Source organism: Neolamprologus brichardi, chromosome 6, assembly GCF_056152115.1.
Source record: "Neolamprologus brichardi isolate AB-2024 chromosome 6, ASM5615211v1, whole genome shotgun sequence".
Taxonomy (NCBI): domain Eukaryota; kingdom Metazoa; phylum Chordata; class Actinopteri; order Cichliformes; family Cichlidae; genus Neolamprologus; species Neolamprologus brichardi.
The window spans coordinates 2805624-2824030 of record NC_142109.1 but is presented as its reverse complement, the minus strand read 5'-3'; positions in this window follow the sequence as shown (position 1 = coordinate 2824030).

The window sequence follows — 18407 nt, the reverse complement described above, 5'->3', positions numbered from 1 at the left end:
CAGACTCAGGAAGAAAAGTGCCTCTGGCAGTGAAAGCCACCACTTTAAGGTGTTTATACATTAAAACACTACAAGTGTGACAATGTACACAAACCAGAATAAGAAGCCAGTGACAGGCAATTAGCTGCTGATCTTTCCTGTTGTTTTTATCATGTGATCAGTTATTTATTTTCATATTTTGTTCCACTAAAGCAAAAGGACAAGTGGACATAATAAGAGATTCCAAACTAGGGACACTTTTTATCAAGTGCTTCTTAACCTCAGCCTTACACAGGGAAAAATAATACCCTCATATTTTAGCCTGTAACTGTTATTTTTCTTCTTTCAAGGAGGTTTTGTGATTACTCTGATTTGTTTTTTGTTGTTGCACAAAAAATATTTCCATGAAAATCCTGCCAGGGGTCGCTCGATGCAACTTATGGATCCAGTTTTGAATTCAGGAATTCCGTTAAACTCCCTTCAAATCTTTATGTATTAAATTGAAATAGGAAATATGTCAGCCATTGTCTTAATGTTCCCAAGATACCGATAACTAACCTGGATTGGTTCATAGCGAGGAGTGGCTTTTCAGCCTAGTGCAGGGGTCGGCAACCTGCGGCTCCAGAGCCGCATGCGGCTCTTTAGTCCTTATACTGCGGCTCCGCGTGGTTTGGGAAAACCACGCGCTGCAGACCACGCCCCGCCGCACGCATTAACCTGGTAAAATACATATTTAGGCAGAATTTTGCAAATATCTATTTTTAATTTTTCAGCAGCATAGTGCTCTTTTTCCAATTATTTTTTAAAAGTCAGGTCAAGGCTCCAAAAGCCCAAAGGCGATATAAGGGTGGCGGCTCGCAACAGTTTTTGTTTGCTACATGGATCATTTTAGTTCAGCTGGCTGTCTTTCCTTTTGTTATGTTTCTTTAAGAGTTCAAAATGTGTTAATTACATAAATAAAATGTAATTTTCTCTGTAGCACTTCAAGGATTTCACAAGCAACACACCTTAGTTGTTCACACAAAGCATAAAGGTAAAAAACAATATATACAGTGTTATCTTCATTGTAGATGTCAAAAAGTATTTGCGGCTCCCAGTGTTTTCTTTTGCGTGGAAACCGAGTCCAAATGGCTCTTTGGGTGTAAACGGTTGCAGACCCCTGTTCTAGTGTAAAAAGTAGATTTGTGTATAATTGGCGTGTAATGCATTTGGCAGATCATGACCTGTTTGACTTAAGCTTTGAAATGTGGGACTTGAACCTGGAACTCTTTAGTCAGGACTCATGTGTAACTTAGGAAACAATTACTTTGTCTAATCGTTAGTGGATGTGTAAAAATACAGAATTTGTAGACTCACAGCAGTAGACAGTAAATGGAAATCACCCGACAGTGGAGTAAATATGAGTTATTTAAGAAATACGGTGGTCTCACAGCGCATGAATTTTATACTTTGGACATTTGCACCTACTGCAATAGCAGAAAGTCATTTGTATGCATCAGCCTCATTAATTTAAGATGCCCTGTAACCTAAAGGTAATTGTCATGTAATTACAGCACAGCTTTGGCGTGCTTTGACCTCAGGAGATGTCTTATTATTCAGAATACCTCAGTAGAGCTATTGTATGGAAACTAAAAGTACAGCCAGGCCACTTGTAACCTCAGGCTGAATAACACTGAAGCCTCCCAAGGTCTTTGAAAAATAAAAAATTTGGAACAGAAAAACTATCACATCATTTTGCTCTTATTTAAATCAGTCATGTATGTTCAGCGTGTGTGTGTGTGTATAAAATATCTCACTGGGGAATGATGCCCATACTGTTTTTTCACTCATTTCCTGTGCTGATATTTATCTAATATTAGAAAAAACAAACCGGCGTTCTAGAGCAAATGTGCCCCGTGCCCTTCCTTGGCCAGACAGCACTGAATGATGCGTTCCTGCATGTCTGAGATTCGGTCTGGCCACCAAAAAGCCAAAGAAAAGTTCCTCATCTCAAATATAGATTTGATAAATGTTTTCAGAAAGACCTGAGATCAGCTCGAGTTCAGTGGGAGGCAGAGCTGCAGGTCATGGTCACAGTTTGCTGCAGAATACCAGAGCGCTCTTTGATGTGAAAAAGTTAAAAACCATAATTACTGTAATTAAAGCCGTGTAGCAGGTAGCCATGGCAATGAGAGCCTTTGGCTTTTTCACATAGCACTTTTTTTGCTTTTATCTTACCATGAGTCCAATTAGCACCTTTCTTAGCAGGAGATATTTTCAGAAATACTTACAGGATCATAAAAAAAAGGAGGATATGTTGTGTTTTCTTCTGTTCCTGTGCGACAAGGACACAGTACAGATGGAAAGCTCTGAGTATAAACAGTTTTGATTAAATCACCTGCCACTCAGTTTTAAGGACATCTGTCTTACAAGCACAGTTGTAGTTTATAAGTAATGTTTAACCCTTGGTCTGAAAATCTTCACTGTTTGAGAAACTTTGAAATTGTTTTTTTGAAAATACACTGCTTCACCGTGACAGACCTTTGTTACTGTGATTATTTGATTTGTCAAATATTGGAAGCATTCAGAGCTATTGAAGACACCGAGTCCTTTATTTGGGAGAATGTCTCCGCATAATGACATGTGACATTTTTTTGTGTAATAAGAGAATGTTCAGCGACTACGTGTGCCTTGTCTGTAAGACTGCAGAAAGTAATTTCCTTTAGAGTACATGGCCTTATAACAAATTCTTTCTTTGTGGCAGGAGTGAAAGATAAAAATCCAGATTTTGTGAATAAAAGTGTACTTTAGTGTCACCTTGGTTTTCAGAGGCCTGCTTTCTTTGCTGCAATACATGCTTTTTTGTGTCAATTTTACATTCAATTATAAGACCTTTAGTCACTTTTTTAAACAAAGTATTCAAGGACTTGTGTAAAAAGTGAGTTACTGAGCGCAGCGTCTGTAAAAAGTCACTGTGATTTGAAGCTGCGAGGGATAGTTGGCCTAAACTTTTCCTCACCTGCTTGTCTGATCCGGAGGATGAAGGGGAAATATAATATAAGCCAGTGCAACTACATACTTTTGGAGGCAAAGCTTCTGCAATCTGATACCCAGACATGCATCCCCCACCCTTGATATTGCTCTGCTAGGTACCAAGATAAGTGCAGTTTTATATGAGGTCACATTTCCTTGAAAAACAAGTTTATAAGTTTATCTCTTCTGTCTTCGGTACATGGACCATGAAGACAGAAGAGGAGTTTGATATATAATACAAAGAACCCCAAGTTTCTCCCAATGACAAGCCAGCACCTTGCCATACATATGAGGGTGTATGAGTTTTTGTGAGTCAGTGGGTGAATAACAAACACACTATAAAACTCTTTAAGAACTGCCAAAGTTTAAAGAAATGATTTCCTCAGTAGGTGCACATCATTTCCCCTTCACCAGAGACAGCGCTGCAATCAAAGCCCAGCATTATCACAGTAACAGGAAATAAGTTATCCTTTTAAAAGTGTCACGATGATAACGATAACTGATATTTTGAAATGAATAAAGATGGAGCAAAGCTACAGCGTCAGTAGCGATAATATTATGCAACTGTTCTTTTTTGTGTGCTTCTTTTTGCAGCCATGTATTTTGACTCTAATTACCCAAAACCAACACACACACAATTATGAATTTGACTAATACTGTCATTGCTTTTGTTTTTCTCTCATTTTCTTTTTGCGAAGTAAAAATCAGATGTTATATCACGTGAATACTAATTAATTAGCACTCATATCCAGAAACTGTGCTTAAATGATTAATAACCATAATAGATGGTATTAGAGAAAATAACATGGGAATACACTGTTAGTGCAAGTTTTACAAATGTGCTGTCAACATGTTGCGCTGTGCCAATTACTAAGTGTTTCCTTATTAGTTTATCGCAGCTTTTAAGCTGAACTCTGCCGCCCAGTGCTGCAGTCAAAGTTGACGAGAGCACAGCGGAGCCTGAACCGCGCTCCACAGAAACAACAGTGTGAGCTAAAAGAGGCAAAAATGTCAGCAGAGCTACAGAGTTGATAATAATCTTTTGTTTTTGCTACTATGAGTGACCTCTTTTCATCCAGCTAATGGAACCAGTCTGAAACACAAAAATCGCAGTAATAATAATAATAATAATAATAATAATAATAATACAGTAGTTAGTGGGGCTTTTACATGGTAAGTTAACAGTGGCCTTCTATAAAATAAGGTCTATTCAAAACACAAGTCAACAGTTTTTTTGTGTGTTTTTTTAAGTTCATGAAAGCGATTTAAGGCTCTGATCCTGCAGAGTTTGAAAACCATTCAACTAATGAGTTCATATTAATAAACCTGCTCAAGGATTTCTGATAATATGAGGTTTCTTCTTTTTATTTCATCTGTGTTTAACCTCTTTCCAAGGGCGGTCTTGTTACTGAAGATTTTTGCCAAAGAACTAAATAACAGAAAATCTTCAATAGCATCCTTAAATACTTATTCCTGTACCTTTCAGTCCTTTCAGACACCAGAGGAAAAGTGTCCTAATGTTTGATCAGCTGTGTTCTTAACTGTTGACCCCTGAGGTCTGAAGCCTCGGTGTAATTTAAGCATTCACGCCAAAATTTTGAAGTGTTGTCTTCACTTATTTCAAAAACCTTTTGGTAATTGGTTTCCTTTATCATTCTGTGAGGTGCAGTGGCTCTAAGTGACCACATGGAGGCGACACGCCCCACCGCTGCTTCTGCACTGTCAAGGGCATCCCTTTGATATGGTTCGGGTGATGTCTGTGCTCCCGGTGGGCAAACAGTAGGAGGGGGACTGGCCTCTATCTCGCTCCTGCTCCTGGGGTGAGCAAGTGGCGAGTCAGCAAAAGAGGCACAGCATCACCCGGAGGAGCGTGACGATGACACGGCGAGGTCACCGCAACAAAATCTCCCAACAAATACGCTCCCTCTCCCCCCGCTGCCTTCTCTGCACATCATCATCCCTCCACACCTGACGATCTGTCATCTGTCTCCCCCTCCTTTCCTCTCTCCACCCTGCCCTCACTTTTCTTTCTCTTCCCTCTCTCCTCTCTGCATCCCAGCCCCCCCAGGCAGTGTGGTGACCTCTCTCCTTCTGTGCTCCTTTCCTCCTCCATTATCCCCCACCCTGGTCGTGCCACAGATTAAAACCAAACTTAAAAGATTCCCCGATCCCTCCCATCCCCTTTTTTTCCTCTCCCATCTTTCTCTCCTCCCCCATCCTCTCTTCTTCCTTCCCCTGTGATTAGCTACTGCCTGACTCACGCAGCTCTCCCTCCTCCCTCTTCCCGAGAGCGTGGCACAGTTAAGATGGCTAAATATGAAATATCTTTTGCTCTTAATTTTGGCCTTCCACACCGTTGTGTGAGCTTCGTTGTGTAAGAGGAAAAACTCAGTTACAGCCTACCACCATGGTTAATTACAGTGGTTTGCAAAAGTATTCGGCCCCCTTGAACTTTTCCACATTTTGTCACATTACAGCCACAAACATGAATCAATTTTATTGGAATTCCACATGAAAGACCAACACAAAGTGGTGTACACGTGAGAAGTGGAACGAAAATCAAACATGATTCCAAACATTTTTTACAAATAAATAACTGCAAAGTGGGGTGTGCGTAATTATTCAGCCCCCTTTGGTCTGAGTGCAGTCAGTTGCCCATAGACATTTCCTGATGAGTGCTAATGACTGAATAGAGAGCACCTGCGTGTAATCTAATGTCAGTACAAATACAGCTGCTCTGTGACGGCCTCAGAGGTTGTCTAAGAGAATATTGGGAGCAACAACAGCATGAAGTCCAAAGAACACACCAGACAGGTCAGGGATAAAGTTATTGAGAAATTTAAAGCAGGCTTAGGCTACACAAAGATTTCCCAAGCCTTGAACATCCCACGGAGCACTGTTCAAGCGATCATTCAGAAATGGTGAATGAAGCTGGTCAGAGTTGATGGGAAGATGGATGGAGCCAAATACAGAGCAATCTTGGAAGAAAACCTCTTGGAGTCTGCAAAAGACTTGAGACTGGGGCGGAGGTTCACCTTCCAGCAGGACAACGACCCTAAACATAAAGCCAGGGCAACAATGGAGTGGTTTAAAACAAAACATATCCATGTGTTAGAATGGCCCAGTCAAAGTCCAGATCTAAATCCAATCGAGAATCTGTGGCAAGATCTGAAAACTGCTGTTCACAAACGCTGTCCATCTAATCTGACTGAGCTGGAGCTGTTTTGCAAAGAGGAATGGGCAAAGATTTCAGTCTGTAGATGTGCAAAGCTGGTAGAGACAAACCTTAAAAGACTGGCAGCTGTAATTGCAGCAAAAGGTGGTTCTACAAAGTATTGACTCAGGGGGCTGAATAATTACACACACCCCACTTTGCAGTTATTTATTTGTAAAAAATGTTTGGAATCATGTTTGATTTTCGTTCCACTTCTCACGTGTACACCACTTTCATGTGGAATTCCAATAAAATTGATTCATGTTTGTGGCTGTAATGTGACAAAATGTGGGAAAGTTCAAGGGGGCCGAATACTTTTGCAAGCCACTGCATATCAGTGCACAATATGTAGGCAAAGCAGCTCAACATGTATTTGTCTGGTTAACAAGTAGCGTTTATGTAGTCACGGTTTTTCTGCCCCATGAAATTTCTGATCTTACTATTGTTCGTACTCTCTGGAAAGCCACAGAGCTTCATTCATGTAACGAGGCTTTTAAAAAACACCAGTGAGCCGGTTTCTTCACTGTAGTTGATTTTCATTCATGCAGGATTCTGCAACTGTAATATTCTTGAAAGGGCCCAGTGCTGATTGATCCCGCCACTAAATCCCATCCCCAACGATTGCATTATTTGATCCTGTTTGAATCATTTTTGTCAGCTCATCAAGGAATATAAAGAACTTTTGTATTTTATCTTCATTTTGAAGAGTCTCACAGAGCAGGAAGCATTAAAAGAATAATGAATTTTTACTTTTGAAGAGAGCTTTTTGACAAATAAAGAACGGCTGTTTAAACCAGCAGACTCAGCTGGGTGGCATTACAGTGTGCCTCGCTTCTAACCAGAAAAAAAAATAAAAAGCTGGTCTGTTGTGAACCTTGCAGGAATTATCAATTAAATGTGTGAGACATTAATTGCTACATGCAATGTTCTATAATTTGTGTCTAAATTGGACAAAAGTAAACGTGGCTCCTCTTGTGTTAGTTAAGATTAAGAAGTGACTTTGTATTAATTGTAGTCTACCTTACTAATTATAAGGTGTCTGACATCAATGTGAGAGTTTTAGATCAAACCAAAGTTACAAATGGGGCCCCTAGAGCTCGTTTAAGGTTTTTTTTTATGCTCAGTATCTTTTAGAATTGGAACATGAAGCACACAGTCAGGAATTGTCTAAAGACTAAGTTGAAGTATAAATCTCTGAACATTTTTATAATGAGGTCCCAGCTCACCACTCTTTGACTCCCTGTTTCTGAGCCACATCACTACTACACAAAAAAAGGACGAAAGGAAGGGCAGCATGAGGGGGAAGATGAGAGAAAGACAGAGAAGTGGGGGGGGGGAATTTGTGAACCAGACGGATGGAGCTCAAAGATTACGAGCATGTGAAGGTCCAGACAAAAGGTAGAGAGTGGAATAAATGGAAAGGTAATGGTTGACATGCCCGGTAATAAGTAGAAATAGTATTTAAAGTCACAAAGATTTAAAAATAATAATAATAAGTTTGATTAGTCTGACAAAGATATACATTGCTGGTTTCACAGTGAGATTTCAGTCCTAATTGGGATTGGCAGCTGGAGGTTGGTACAATAAGGGAGCTTCAGAGAGTGACAAAGGTAGCGACAACCTGATTAATAACTAGTTAAACTGGGCGTTGTAGATCTAAAATTAAGCATAATTGAGCAGCTGCATGACCTATTTCTTTGCCTCAAATGGAGACCGTCCTCAGCAGAGGAACAAAAAAGCAGCACTGATTGCTCGAAAGCTTTGAACAGCCAGCATTTTTGTGGCAAGATTATGAATTAACCTCATTAAAAAGCAAAACTGGAACTTTTTTTTTGATGTGCTATAAAAAAATAAAAGTTAAAATTTCTGCTTCCCTGTAAACTTAACTAATGAAGTTTTATTTTATGGACAATGTTGTACAGCTTTGATTCACACATACATTCATGCAACACTGCTATCTGTACAGTGGGCTCTAGAAGCCCGACCATAAACTCTATATAAAAGTAAGACTGTCCTTAGTTTCTAGGCTATCGTACTACCATTTGGTTTTGGGTGTTTTCTGGATTACCGGGCACGAGCTATCGGCTAACTCTTGCCTGGCTTGCTAGCTTCATTACCAACTAACATCCGTAATTCACTGCTATATAAAATGGGATGCTAACATTTCCAGTGAAGATCAGGCTTCAAAGAAAATGTACTCACTGAGACAGTCTCTTTAAGCCCCCCAGTCACAAAAGCATAGAGATGGTTTGCAACCATGTTGTAACCACCAGTCACTATGTCAAAATGAATATTCCCCAACCAGCTGGCGAGGTTGGTTGCTGGAGGTTGCTGGCAGAGACTGTGGAATAAATTGCTAATGACCCATTCACCCAGTGACCTCCTGGCAACCATCGGTCGCTGACCGTCGGTCCTGGCTTTAGTCACTATCAGGATTCTGTGAGCAGTAGTTTGCATGGAACCTGTTGATTTATTTGCAAACAAGCTACTCTCTAAGCAATAGTGCGAAAATCGCTTCTATTGCACTTTTTCGAGTTTCACAAACCCCTGTGTGGTTGGTCAGTGTTTCCAGACAAGTTGGCGTCTTTCATGCAGATTACTAGAGACTGCAGCAATCTGCTCATAACCAAAGCAATCACAAGGAGGTTTCTGGTGCAGCCAGCAATATCCATCAATCACATGCCAGCCAGTCAGTGAATACACATTTTTCCAAACTCATTTGAACTTGCCAGGAGATTGCCAGCAGGTCTGTAATGATGTGTAACTGGGTTCTTAGTCCAATCAAAAAGGGAAAAGGATAAATCAGCACCTTCTTGTCTATATGACCATGTCCTTAACATTGCTTTAAGCTTTGAAACAGTATAAACTAGTAGGTTAATTGATTTAAATGAGCACAATTCTGTTTGTCCCCAGCTAAGAGGATGCCACTTGGTAGAGATGGAAAACAAGCAAGTGGACAGTATATTTGCTGGGCTGACATTTACCAGGTAGTCTTAAATCCAACTTTTTAAATATACATAAATGAATAATCAATTTATATTATGTAAAAAAAAATGATTGTTTGATCATAAGAGCTCTGGCCCTCCCTATTATTGCATTTGATACATATTGTAGGCTACAGGAGCTATATGAACAGTTGGTTCATATTAGCAATTAACATTGTGTTGCAATTGTTTGATTAGAAAGCAACGTCTTTATGTGAATATGCAACCTGATCATTACCAGAATTAATGTGCATTGACGTGATTTCAGCCTGACTCGGTAACTTTTACTAGGCAACAGTGGGGATAACAACATGATCCTAGTATTTTCTTAAAGTATGCTTTTACTGTTGGTTTGAATGAGGAACCTCTAGCAGCAGAAATCTTATTCTGCACAGTTCGTTTTTAAATGACTTCACCAGGACATTCTACGATTGAACCATGTTTTTATATTGATTTATGCTGCTTTAAGACTTACTTCAGTGATTATATTCATGTGAAATGCATATTTCAGCATTTGTGGAGTTTAAAACAAGCTTTAAGTTAACCATAAAAATAGCATGTAATGTGTAGAAAGTAGATTGGAGTGGGACCAGTGGAATACAGGATAGCATCATGAGCGTAAAAACAGAAATTCCAGAAATCAGAATTCAAAGCGGCAATAGTGTGTTTTGGAATTTTAATTCATTGGAACAGCACTCACCTTCTGGAGAGGATAGGCTCTGCTGTCTCTCCCTATCAATCTCCACCTACACTGTGCATTTAGTCTGAATGCCCAAGTTCAAGCACCTTCTTCAGGACTGAAGAAAACAAAAAAAGGCTATTTGTCGCAGATTACTGCTAGAACCTACTACATCTATCTGACCATCAGTGTATGGATTTTTTTCCTTGATGGATGTTGAATATGTATATCATGTCTTCATGTCCCTTGGTACTCCCACCCCCTACATCCTCTCCTCTCCTCTGGTGTTTTAGCTAAGCCCAAGTGTTATTCCTCCTCTCCAGCATTTACACATGCAACTCCATCCCTCTCACCCTACTGCAATCTCCGGTTTTTCTTGTTTCGTGTGCCTGAAGCACCTGCAGGGAGAAGGCGGCGGCATGTTGAATGTGAAAATATCACCATAAAATTAATGTGTCCTGGTCTTAAAATCAAGACGTGCTGTGATGACTAGCCTGAGGGGGAACTGTAATAAAGACTTGATTTCATCATGTAGGGAATGAAATGAGTGTGAGGCTCAGACTCTTTGAATTTGGGGGAATTTTAATGTATAGTACTTGTAGAATACTTCTGCACAAAAGCCCAGCATGTGTGTTTCTTTGCACATTTTCTAATGTTAATGTCAAAACATCTTGTTGCCCTTTGCATACAAAGTATGCTCATCATCAGCGTTAAGGCATGTACTACTTTTTACACCATACTGGAAAATAAAAATACAGAAGGTCCATTTGTTGTCTGTAGACATCTATGCAACACTCACAGACTGTATATAAAACATCAGCATAGCTTCTGGGTGTGAAAAAGGAAGCCAAGGCTTATACTACAGTCAGACTAAGGAAAGCAGTTGATAGAAACTGCAGAACGAATAAAAGTCTTGCAAACACCTGCAATGAAGTTGTGATCTTGTTGCCTTTCAAATGGTTACTTCAAAGACCCGTACCAGGTTTGCAAACTTTTCCATCTTCAAAGTGACCTTGTTGTGTCAACACGGCGACAAAACTGAATGACGAAGACATTTTGCCATCAGTTTGTGATTGAATGGGTGCAACTGGGTTTCTAGTTACAAGGAGTCTTATTTTTCCTCCTGTGTCATTGACCCACAAAATCATGCATTTTTTTTTTACTGCCCAGTAGAGCAGGGGTCTCAAACTCAAATGAGCTGCGGGCCACTTCTGGCACCGTCATCTCATTGGAGGCCACTTTAGTGTCCAAGTAGAACAAAACAAAAAACACGGAAACACCCACTAATATTTCCTAAAATGTAGTGTTTTGTTTGTTTGATTTAATTCCAAATATTGTGTAACGAGACAAAATTGCAAACATGAACGCAAAACTATCTGAAGCCTTTCAGTTTCAGTTTCCTTTGTCAACATTACAATGAAATGTATTTGACGAGCAGAAGACAGCAGTATAGTACAGTAGTTTCATTCAACTACTAAATAAACAGCTCTTTCAGGCCAGACACGTGCCAGCACTTTTGCTACAATTTTGTTTGTATTTAACAAAATAAGCTTTTGACTGTAAGTGAAAACTGTTTTCTTTCCAAATAAATCTCTCACTGAACTAACACAGCCAACCCCTCAACATGTTTGCACTCTCTTGTTACCTCGGTCAGGTCCTCGGCTCTGACCCGTGGTAAGGAGACCTCTGGCTAATACTTTGGGTTCCGTGTCGGGCTCGTAGCCGGGAACTAGCTTTACTGTCTGGGTCAACTTTGCTAGCGACAGACAGAAAGAGGCATTGAAAGGCTGCTCCAGCAGAACTTTATTGTTTCGGAGGAAAACACGAACACAGTGTACAGTCGAGTCTTAATTTCTTTTTAATTTCTGCTCGGTAGCACCTCGTACTTTTCTCCTTTTTCTCCCTCCCTCACGCTCACACACACACAGCAGGAGGGGCGGTCCCACACGTTCTCCCTGCAGCACGGACTACACCGCCCATGAGGCTACGGTCTTAAAGGGCCATGCCTGTAACACTCTGCCATCGTATTAAATAATTTTTCATATAATAATAATTAAAAAAATATTTCTTCACATCAATATGCGGGCCGCAAGTAGAGGTGACATGGGCCGCAAATGGCCCGCGGGCCGCGAGTTTGAGACCCCTGCAGTAGAGGGTGACTCTTGCATCTAATTGTATAGTTTGATAAAAATGACTTGTTGGTTCACGTGATCTGTGACCTCACAACCCTTTTCTGAAGAGTTCTTGATCCGTGTCCCTAGTTTGAAATCTTACTGAGTAAAACACGACGCTGGTTTTGTAGGTTATGGTTGCTGTTAAGGTGAAAAAGGAGGCTAAACCAGTGAGCATACAGCATTACCACTCACATTTGGTTTCAAAACAACAAGACAGTAATAGCAAAAATGATAAGCCCGAGGCTTCACAGTGGGTTTTCCGGTGGCTTGGGCCATCGTTTATATACAGGCTATAGCAACACTATGAACATTAATAGACTCAAACTGATTCTCACAGACTCTAAGTGTATTTGAAAAGCATGGGCATGCAGGTTGATGCAGTGACTTTTTAATAAAAGCTCCTGGAACCAACATTCTCGCAGTCAGTGACTTATTTTACCATGTGTGGTAAAGCAAAGTATCCAGAGAATAAAGTGATATTTTGAATATTATTCAACTTTTTTTTGTTTTTTGGGATTAAACATAGTCGAGTTGAATGATTACGGGGTTTTGTGTTTTTCGCAAGGAAGTTTTATTTTGACATCAAATGCTGTTCATGAACGTGATGACAAATGGGAAACAGCCCCAGAGGCCCCCCCTGATAAATATATACCCTCAGTGTATCTAAGAGTTTCCTGCCCTATCTATTTCATTTGAATACCCTGCGGTTGCTTTTGCAATGACAAGATCACACTGGACTCTCTCCTGGTGAAGCTCTAATGTAAGCCTCCACCCAACAATACATTTAGTATCTTCAGGTTTCATCATTTAATTCCAAAAATGGACAAATGTCTGTGTGAATTCGGTTCCTCTCAGACTCGTGTTTTCTCTCCTGGCTGGCAGGTCTTAGAATCAGCTGATTTGAATAAGAAGCAGCCAGTATCGGGGTGATGTTTATGTCTAACCTTTCTGCCTATATCGTCTCATCCTTGAGCTGGAGCTTATAGCGGAAGAGTGATGGCTGCTGAAATTTTTATTTAGCAGATGAATATACCTATTATATAACTCCCCCAGCGCACTCAGGCATCCATGCATTGACTCAAACACACATACACAAACTCCCAAAAGTGCCATTGTAGAGCAATTAAAACAGACAAAATCCACGCTTTGTGTATCTGTGCCCCCCTCTTTCTTCATACACCTTTTTTTTTTTAATTTCTCACAGCTATATGTGCAGTGACAGGCCTTTCTTATCAGTATGCTGCGTGCACTTCCTCTCTAAACATGGCCAAAGCTTTTGGGAGCCGTGAAGCTTCACTGATAAGATAAGAGACAAAGCCCCCTCTCTTTAAGGAAAGCATGAAATAGAAAACAGGAGATCCCTCCCTGTGGAATTAGAGAGATAGAATGGAAGAAGAGAAGCGATGATGTTTGGAAAATGAAATTTAAAAACCACGTCAGATGTGATCCACGAGGTTGGGGGGGGGTCACTTTTAGGAACAAAAGAAATGCACACAAACACGCATGTACATCTTCCACTGGTGGTGTGTTACATGAAGATGATCTGCAGAGCATATTTAAATACTTTGCCATGGAAACAGGCTCCATGATTAGGGGCAAATAGGCAAAACTGCTGCAGCACTTGGGATTGAGATGATACAAATTAAGGGAACTCTGGACGGTTGCCAAGGAGACGAAACAGGCGGAGGGGTTAAAGTCCAACCTAAACACACCTTAAAGCTATTTTAGTGACAGCAGAGCAGAGAGTGGGTGGGGGGAGGGGAGGATGAAGCAGGGGGAGGGGTGGAGGTGGGCTTCCGACAGCCGAGCTCCGCGAATAATCGTTAAACCTGCCGAGATGTGTGATCAGAGTTCAGAATCCTTCCATATGTCTCCGCATGTGTATGCGTGTTGACTTGTTGTTGTGTGCGCCTTCCGTTGTTGTGCCGTTCCAGTGTTTCATGTCTCCCGGCGGCCCTCGCACCACAAACACAAAAGGCTCACAATCTGGTTCGGTTTCATGCATTTTCTTTATTGTTTTGTCTGTGGATTCACTTCCATCTAAAATACCAAACACTATTCATCTTTTGTTTCCATGACATCATCATCTTAACAACAATTTCATCAGAAACGACAACACAAAGTGACTTTATGGCTTCGTGACATCAGCGAGTCTCAGTTTCCGAATGTTTTTGCAGTGTTTAAAGGTGCTAAAACGGGGACGTGGCCCCACGTGAGACGACATAAAACATGCATCTGTGAAACTTCTGACGAAGAAAAAAAAAAAAGCCCAGTTACTGAGTTTTTATTTACAGAGATAAGTTTTGGTTATCAGTTGTCAACTTTGTCTGCAAGTTTATTTTTAGTCAACAATAGCTTTTGTTTATTTTTCATCAAAATGAATATTTGAGCTCACGACTGAACTTGGACAAATGATTAAATGCCTAAAATGTTTAATTTTTCTCCTTCAGTTTTCATAAAAGACTGAACAGTACTGTACAGTATGGAACTGTACAGTATGGCACCTGAAAAGAGACGCGATTAAAGCCTCTGAGAAGCCACAAGTTGACCTTTGATTTGTTTTGAAAACAATAAAAACGCTCTGTATTAGGAAAACTAAATTCAATTAGGATACAAGAAAAATAAATGCATTATGCAGACTTGTATCTCCTGATAAAGATCATGGGGAGTGTTTACAATTAGAAAAACCACTGAATGGACCTAAAAGGGGACCAATTTTAACGTCTGCATTGTGATTGGACTCTGGATTATTAGCCTGAGCTTTTGGCTCACAAGAACTTTGTGCACATACTTAATAATGTGAAACTTTAAACAGCATAATAGTTGATGGGGATACATGGGGAACAACATGCTAGGTCACCTTCGAGATTGTATTTTTGCTTAAAAATTAAAGGAACCCTGACTATGAAAACATGTATAGATTAAACACTACAGATTAGTCTGACTTTCAGTTTTACTTCCAGAAAATACTTCAATTAGTCATATTAGTCAGTGACCAATGTGCAAGGTTTACTGGTGCCTTCAGTCATCCTTTAATAACCAGTAATATTTCTGAGCACCTTTTGCTTCAAGTGCAAAAAGAGATACGTTCCTATAACCTAATTGCAGGTCTTTTGCAGAGTGTCTTTTTCCTACCACCTTCCTCCTCTCCAACAGGAAAGCTGTAAAGCCTTCACTGTTTTTTTAACTGGAAATTGCAAACAAAAGCAGCACACTGTGACAATTTTTAAACCTCTGGTTTGTTAGAAATTTGGACCGACTCAGTTTTTAAATCAATAAAAGCAAACTATGTGTTTTGACAGCGTGCTTTAGAAACAGCAGCCACAAGCTGAACTAGTCAGGGTTCTTTTTAACAAGGCTGGTAATTATATTTTAGTGCAACTATTTTTTACCTTAAAGAGTAAATGTCATTTACTTTGTGTTGATTGGCTTCTTTGACCAAACAGTCCTGAAAAAAATCTAATCTGCCTCTAATCTGTGGAGCTTTCCTTTGGCTGAATTAGCAGAAGTGCTCTCATCAGGCTGTCAGCACACAGAACTGAGAGACGTTCAGTCTTTTTAATGGCTCAACAATTATTCCCTCTAAAGGGGTACTGCAGCAATTTCATATTCCACTTAAATGGGTGAAATTCAGTCAGCAGAGGCTGACATATCCTGACTTTAAACTATGTCAACACAGGAGGCATAACATAAGCAGCACAATAGCTGCTCTACACAGCATGGAGGTGCTGGCTTCACTCAGAGCCTCATTCACAATGATTTTATTTATGTGCGTGAAATGGAAGAAAATACACTCAAAGTACAAACACACCTTTCTGGCCACCAAATGTGCAATACAAATGAAACACAAACTGCCTTCTAAGCAGAAAGCTGAACTGATTAAAACAGAAGCATATCTGTTCCATCGGAGATCAGATAGACGACTGAAAACCATGCATGAAATATTTCTCTGCAGAACAGCCATGCATCCCTAGTCTGGATCACGCCCCAATGCCGAATCCTAAATTTCCCATTATGCAGCTTGATAGGCTTTTCTATAACATAAAGCAAGTTCTGCTTATTTCAAACAAAATTGCCAGAGAGCCCCTTAAAGACACCAGTTTTACTCCAACAAAAGCTATTGTTGTATATTTTCATGGCGTATTTCAGGATAAAATCTCGACAGCAAGATAATGTAAGACCTGAGCCATTTTTCCCATTGTTGCTGAAAACTTTAAAAAAAAAAAATCCAAAAAATCTCTAAAATCCAGATATTTGGAAAAACCTTGTGTAATGTTTCAGTTTCCATCTCTCAGGTATTTGAAATACCCAAAACAAATATGAAGGCATACTGTGAGTGAAGGCAGTGAGTTGGTTGTTACTCATCGGGCAATCATCTCACCAGTGTGATAAACTGGTAAACCGCTGCCCTTCAACCCCACACTCATGTTTTCCCTTTATTAAGCACAAACACAAAAACACACAGAAAGACAAAAAGATTTAAGAGAAAGCAATAAGAGTAAGTAAAACAGTCAGCCGGTATTCAAAGCACAGTAGAAGAAGGTTTTTGTTCAGGCACTCGATTAAGTAACTGTGTCTCATTTTTCATAAGCAGTGTTGATTCTCTCACTTGTTGAACAACTGTTAAAGAGCCCTGGATTGCTCTCGCCCTATTTTCTCATTACAGTGGTGATTATGGTAATGGGCTTGTTTGTGTTTGTGCCGTACATAAGGACAGTCTAAGCGCAAGTGTGTGCGTGTTTGTGTGAAAGAGTGTGAGAAGTAAATACTGTGGAACTAATGAAATTATAGACACTGATTATCTCTCCATTCCTCACACATGTGTGTGAATTAAGTGTCCGTTTCTCTCTATACAGACTCAGGCAATGCCTCTTGAAAGAGAGAGAAAATATTAAAATGTACATGCAGCTCAAGACACCAAGAATAACAACAACAATGGATTCCTGGTGTAAATGAAACAGTCAGAGAGCCTCAGTAAAAAAGAAAGAAAGAAAGAAAACTGTCCTCAAAAATGGCATTTCACTGTTAAAATAACCCATTTAAAAGGCATCAAGTCCTCAGACTGTTAGAAATCCCACCTAAAACGGAATTCACGTTATTTCATTCCATCCGTTTGCATAAAAAATTAACTGTCTGAATTTTGTTGATGTTCTTTGTCTTTATGTTTACATTTTGATGAATGATCCAAGTAGGCTGACGTGTACTCTCCTTTTAAGAATATAATAAATAAACCACAGCACTCCCAATTTATAGCTACCACTTGAAGTGAGACTCGTGGTGGATTGATGTGTGTGACGTAACTACTAATAGATTATAATTAAAGGTTAATCATAGGCTATTAATTTTAATATTCAGTAATTATTTTATTTAATTGATCATAATTTGGGGTTTAATAAGAGAAAGTGCTGCTGAAGCTGTGGAAGGAAAAGAATTAACCAATAAAGACACAATAGTCTCTAGTAAGGACTAATCAGACACAATGTGCTGTTTACACAGCTGACAAAAATAACTGAAGAAAATGAATAAATGTGACTTTGGACATTCTGATATGGATCCTGCTGCTCTTTGATGCTGCTGTGTTTGCAAACAAGCTGAAAGGAAAGACTTCTTAAACAGCTGGAAGCAACTTTTATATCAGCTGCAGTTCAAGGTGACTCTTGTTCATTTAACCTGTTACAGTGTTTTTTAAATGCAGTCAGTTTTCAGTTTCTATCTAATAATTTTAAGATTAATCAATGCGGAAAAGCCTAACATGCAAGAAAAGAAAAGGAGAACCTTGTTTGAAATGATGCTGAAATGTGCAGAAAGTCATATTTCTAGCCTTTCTCCTGTGTACAGAATGTGTACACAAAATATATTTTTTTAGGGTTTGAATTATTTCAATCACTATTTTAAACTGAAGAAGAGTCAAATTTGATTAGTAAGACTAATTTCCTAGTGTTAGCGTATCTTTGCACAAAGTCGGGGAATAACATGAAAGAGCAGAATAGCTTTGTCTATAAAATATCAAACTTTCAGTTAAATAAAATTTATACGGCAATCATAAAGAATTATATGAGAACTTAAGAATCACTCACTGCCCACTGGAAATTAGCTTAGCCTAGGAGAAGACTGAACAATGTTAAGTCAATTAAGCTACTTAGCTTAATCTGGCTTTAGCATCATACTTGGCACAGATGTGGACATGGTACCAAAACGTAAAACTATTTCTTAGCGTATTATTATTTATTTTAGTGATCTTAGATAATCTAGTGAGAATTAAGAGTTGAAATGCTTTGTTTTTAAATCAAACAAATAAAAAAAACCCCGAAAGAAAATAGTTCAATGTTCCTGTGACTATTAATTTTAATTCAAGACCTCACATT